Raw genomic sequence first — 6,000 nt, 5'->3', positions numbered from 1 at the left:
GAAAAAATGATCTGGCAGCTAGTTCCAAAGGATCTAAGCCTATCTTTTTACAAACATGCCCTATATAGATTGTGATCTATCATGACTCCCAGGTACTTGTTTGCATAGGTGAGACGATATAGCCCTGAGGTGCGCCAACGTTTAGGATAGGAAAGGATAGGATTAATTATCTTAATTTGCAATTGTTCTGCAAAAAGCTAGTAAGAGGACATTAAGTTAATATATTTTTGTTGACTGTTTCTAAGATCAAGAATGGACTTTCTAGCTCACTATCATATCCTATCTCTCAATAAATATCACGGAAAATGTCCATACACTTTTAATGGAAGAAAGGAGGGCTGTTGGGATGGTTTGAGTTTCTCTGTTGAATCTCGCGGTATTTGGCAGCTTGGAATGCTGGGTTGTTTACATTACTGGTACACGGGTCAGAAGTGTGTGGTATTGAGAAGGGCCTAGCTAGTGCAGAGACTATCCGCAAGCGCGTACACGTCTCGGCTGGCTCCACAGCACAGGCTCGCTCTCCGAAAAAAACTTTTTAACACTCAGTCCACTTGCAACGCAAGAAGAGAGGCCCGCCGAGTCCACTTTTAGGAGCGACCTTGGAGAGAAAAGGGAAAGTCAAAACAAAGACAGACGCCATAACCATCAGGAGAAACTTTCAACGTGAAGAGGGAATAGCTTAGCAACAGAGTCCCACTTCCTGGTAAGAGCAGAGACACCGTTAGCTGACAGTGAACTTATGAATCTATACTAGCTACACTAGACGGCTAACGAACCACTTGTAAGCTGTTATCCACCTTTATGTTGGCTTGATTTGTAATTGTCAGTCTGGCAAAGCTCACACCTTGTCACTGTTTCTAGTGCAAACGCGATCTTGACACTCACTAGAAAAAGTTTTTATGACGTTCGCTAGCTAGATTAGCCTGTTAGCTGACTAGCATGCCACATTGCTAACTTTCCCTGCCTGGAAATGACAGCCGCCACTGTCATTTAAATTTAACAACGACGTTGTAACGTTATGATTACAGTGTGCGAAAGAGCAACTTTCTCATAACTTCGCTGTCAAGACATGTAGTTAAACCTGTAGTGGAAACACGACAGTAGCCAAATATAGTAGCTAGCCACTTACTGATGCCATGCTTGAGTGTAATAATGATGGTATAGTACACGACGTGTACCATAACGTATACTGCATCATTTTCTTTCTTATGCAATTGTAGGTTTTATTTTTAAATATGAGACTAAACTTCTGTATTGTTTCACTCATGCTGGTTTATGTTTGTTTGTCTTTGCAGTGGAGGAATCTTTGTGTGTAACTTATGTGTGGTTTATGATTATCTGATGTAGTATTAGAAAGTAATATCTGCAACAGCAAATATCCATTCAGTACCACAAGCTTACACATTCTAACATGCTGTACTGTCAGTGGGAGCATTTTTAGAGATCAACAGGTTGACATGCAAATGAATACAACAGACACCAGGCTGTGCCATTATAAATCTAAGGCCCATTAGAAGACAACAATTGTTGCTCATTTACTTGATCTTTTAGGTAATGTCAGAGTTTCAAAGTCAATGAGCTCATTAAGTAGACACCTTTTTAACCCTCATGTTGTCCTCGGGTCAAATTGACCGGTTTTCCTTTATTAATGTTCTTTTTAATTACCCAAAATAACATGATTGATTCCACACAATGCTCTTTGGCAAGTACAAATCTCTACTTTCATTAATTTGGGGGTGTCATATTCAATTTATAGCATTTGGAGAAAAGAAATTGTGGTTTTGAAATAGTATTGAGTAAAAGTTGACATATTCCAGTCTGTGATCATCCATCAACATACATTCCCTTAATTTTAGTTGAAATATTTCCTAATTTCTGCCTAATTTCGTATAAATGAGGTTTATTGACCATAAATTAAAAAAAAACTGTAAAACTAAAGTTAATAAGTTAGTGTTACGTAGTGTTGAAAACGTCAAAGTGACAAACATTGAAAAAAGGCGTCAAAAGAGACAAAAACTTAAGAAGAAGTTAAAAACATTGATAAAAAGCGTCGATTTTGACAGGAAGAGAACACAAGGGTTAATGTGCCTCTGCATTGCATATCTGAATGTTACATCTGCATTCTACAAACACTGCAGAAGTTGCAAACTAAACGTGTTTCATGCATTTTCCCAAGTAGAGAGCTGCAGCCTCAATTACTAGCAGTACACATACACACATATCCACACACTTATCTGCTTGGATTGAGCGTGACTGGCAACTTCACCTGAGCATTCACTCAGCCTTCCAGCCACTCTCATTGTCAATTTAAATAATAGAGCCTTGTTTATGTATGAAAGATTAAAGATGGAAGGAAATATAATGTAAAAATTAAATAAATGCCCAGGGACTACAGATGAAAATGAACTAGTAGCTAAACCTTTTATAAAGCATATCTTTTTTGTTTGTTTGTTAAGGAGTGTACATTTGTACATGGTCCCAGATATAAATAGATTTAATAAACTAAACTAAATACAGAGGTGACGAAAGTAATAGGAAGGTGATAATAAGGCTTTTGAATTGCAATTTAAATAGTTTGGGTTTTCCCTGGATCAGATGAGGCAAAGTTGACTTATCAAACCTTGATTTATGAATTTTGGTTTAGTGTTTTCATGAATTCACGAAGATTTGATTGCCAACATTAATCTTAAACTATTGAATTGGTTGTTGGTTAAAACTGCTACATGCCAGCATCAAGTCATGATGAGAGAAAAGGAAGTGACTTGATTTTTGTTGCAGTTCAATAGTTAGAATGTGCTTCACTATCACAGAGTGACTTCCTACCTCATTGTAAAACATGCAGGGGAGTGGTAATCAAGTGATTGAGTTAGTTGGGAACGCAACTTTATTTTCAAGAAGGCCTCAAGACCGGCTGGAAGTTGAGAGGCTATCAGATTGATGAGGGAATAGAGGCAAGACCTTTAAATGATACAATGACCAGTTTCCATTGAAAACCATAGATGTTGGGCATCCAGATAGCGCAGTGGTCTGTGCGGATGCCCATGTATAGAGGCTTGCCCCTCGACGCAGCGGGCCCGGGTTCGAGTCCGGCCTGTGGCCCCTTTGTCGCTCCCCCCTCTCTCTCTCCCCCTTTCACACATACCTGTCTAAAAATAAAGGGAATAAAACCCCGAAAAAATAACTTAAAAAAAAAAAAATGTTGCAAAAGTTCAGTGATAGATTGCATTCAGAGGGAAATGAACAATAAAGATGTGTCCTCAAATAAAAGCCGGGGCCTTTATTTACCTGAACCGCAGACGTTAACTGGCTTTTATTTGAAGCAGGCTTTTATTAGAAACCGGCCTTTATTTCTAAGTCCATCTGTTTGATAAGTGTAATTTTTTTTAAATAAAACGTTTTAAATAAAAAGCCATGGGGTTCCAGTGGACAAAGATCATTCATTTTTTGCAAAAATATCACCATACAACTACAGCCAGAAGGGCGACAAAGCAATTTGGGTCAGAAATAATCAAACACCACCATTGTGTTAGTTTGAACCCTGTAAATGTACCCGGTATTTATTTCAAATATAGGTACTACGGTATTGCTGAGCCTTTCCTCCCACCTCCAGCTAGCTAGCCGTGCTCTGCTCCTGTTGGCTAATCTCGTCTGCTCATCCTTCTGTTTCTTGCAGTATCGGATCCTCCTGGGGTCAATGTCGAAATGTCTTTAAGCTTTTTCACCCGATTTTTCCTCCGCATACTTTAAAACCTTTTTCGTTTTGTTGTTGAAAAGTCCGTCACTAGCACCAAAGTCTGTCATTCTCTGCTGTCACTAAATGAAACCTCTGTTACATCCAGTGTAGCTGCCATCTAGTGGCACCTGGTGGCACATTTGGTAGAGTAACATACAGCCGCACTGACTAAAACACCAGTAGAATAATACCATAACCCAGAAAAAAAGCATGCATATAATGTTGATTCTGTTTAATTAAATTGGTAGAAATGTACTTTACGGTAAGCTTGAATGCACATTATATGAAAGGCTCTTGGAGATTATCCACACCAATCTTTCCCAGGCCTTTATTTGTTTGTGTTGACCACGCCCCCGGCCACTATCAGAGGCCCGGCTTTTAATTGACTACTGGTCTTTATTTGAGGAATTACGATAAATATAAACTGGGTGCAATTTGTGAAAAAAGCAGAGGGGAAGAAGTTTTTTGTTCATGCAAAACAAAACATGCAAGAATGAAATCCCCTAGCAATACAATGGATATAATGCCTGGCATACCAAACACTTACCGGACATTCTCACAGCCAATGACTTGAGTGTCTAAAGTTACCGGAAGTCATTCATTTTAAATGGAAGCCTGCTTCTCTCAGCTGAAAGGAGCAAAGGACAAATCTGTCGGCGAATCAGAAAGTTGAAATTGTTCAATTTCATGGTAATGAGCTATGACGCGGCTCAGCAGCAAGCAGCGGCTAACGCCAGCCGCCAACCGGAGTATAGACGTCCTTCGCGCTGGCTGATCCTGGAGAAACATATGATGTAAACTTTCGTTCCTACCAAAACATTCATTCTGAGGACAAGCTCATAATTGCCATTGCTGGGTTACCTATCGTTTATAATATAACGTTGTTTGTACATAGGGACCAGTTAACGTTACCTGCCGGTCACATCGTCTCTAATGGTCCGCTCACAGTGACGTCCTGCACGGGCCACTAGGTTAGTCTGGCGGCTGCTCGCTCTGCCTGTACGCCGCTACGGCTCAGCGGCTAACAAGCGAACTAACTGCTAACAGACCCCACTGCAACCAATTAACAATACAACTTCTATCATTATATATGTAATTTATAAAAGGTTTCTAGTGTCAGTGTATTGGCCGTGGCTGCGTGTGCTTCTTGTCAAAAAGCTTCCCCGTACTTTTTGGCAAGCGTCCTCAAGTTGGTGGCGGTGTGTACGTACGGTGAAACATGCACTTTAGTATTCAATAGAAAATACAGCTCTTTCAAGCCTGAGAGCGGAGTTTACTTCATGGTGAAAACAAAATACTTTCACCCAGGAAACGCTTGTTTGTTCATCGGGAATGTCTTAATCCAAACCATGATCTTTTTCCCAAACTTAACTAGTCGTTGTGGTACCTAAACCTAACTGTCATCGCCGCATGACTAGGGTTGGGTAATGTTTGGGTTTTTTCCAATACCGGAAAAGGTTTCCATCTGAAATATCCAGATTTCCACTTCAACAAAAAAAAAAAAGGATCTCCAGAGAACATAATATAAAGTAATACTTTGCACGCCAGTGGGCAGTGTATCACCAGAGGTAGTGGTGAAAGGAACTTAAAATTATACTATATCTATCTAAAATCATTTTGTAGACAGAACAACGGATTTTGCCACTAAATGTTGGTGTTAACTTTTTTTTCTTCTATAATTTATCTTTCTACCTGGCAGAGGCTGATTTACCAAAGGATCCTTTAAAAGGTGTAGCTGCTTTACAGTTGATTATTATCTGATATTTAATCCGGACCTGCTGCAGCTGGGTCTAACGTTAGTGGTCCGCTGACCCGCTGCAGCTGGGTCTAACGTTAGTGGTCCGCTGACCCGCTGCAGTGGGTCAACTTTAGTTGGTCCGCTGACCCGTGCCGCTGGTTCTAATGTTAGTGGTCCGCTGACCCGCTGGCGCTGGGTCTAACGTTAGTGGTCCGCTGACCCGCTGCAGCTGGGTCTAATGTTAGTGGTCCGCTGACCCGCTGCAGCTGGGTCTAATGTTAGTGGTCCGCTGACCCGCTGCAGCTGGGTCTAATGTTAGTGGTCCGCTGACCCGCTGCAGCTGGGTCTAATGTTAGTGGTCCGCTGACCCGCTACAGCTGGGTCTAACGTTAGTGGTCCGCTGACCCGCTGCAGCTGGGTCTAACGTTAGTGGTCCGCTGACCCGCTGCAGCTGGGTCTAACGTTAGTGGTCCGCTGACCCGCTGCAGCTGGGTCTAATGTTAGTGGTCCGCTGACCCGCTGCAGCTGG

The 6,000-nt window shown here is 41.3% G+C and overlaps 1 protein-coding gene across 1 annotated transcript in view; it reads left to right on the top strand.

The window, feature by feature from the left end:
* The first annotated feature begins 406 nt into the window (after positions 1-406).
* The window catches only part of nek7 (NIMA-related kinase 7), a 76,754-nt gene continuing 71,160 nt past the window's right edge, over positions 407-6,000 (top strand). Inside the window, exon 1 of the mRNA XM_032525609.1 lies at positions 407-703. The gene's annotated coding sequence lies outside the window, so the exon portion shown is untranslated. The remainder of the gene's footprint in view (positions 704-6,000) is intronic.

The sequence above is a fragment of the Etheostoma spectabile genome, chromosome 9 (genome assembly GCF_008692095.1).
Source record: "Etheostoma spectabile isolate EspeVRDwgs_2016 chromosome 9, UIUC_Espe_1.0, whole genome shotgun sequence".
NCBI classification, from domain to species: Eukaryota; Metazoa; Chordata; class Actinopteri; order Perciformes; family Percidae; genus Etheostoma; species Etheostoma spectabile.
Note: the sequence above shows the minus strand (reverse complement) of the source record. Positions and strands in the feature narration are given on the sequence as shown.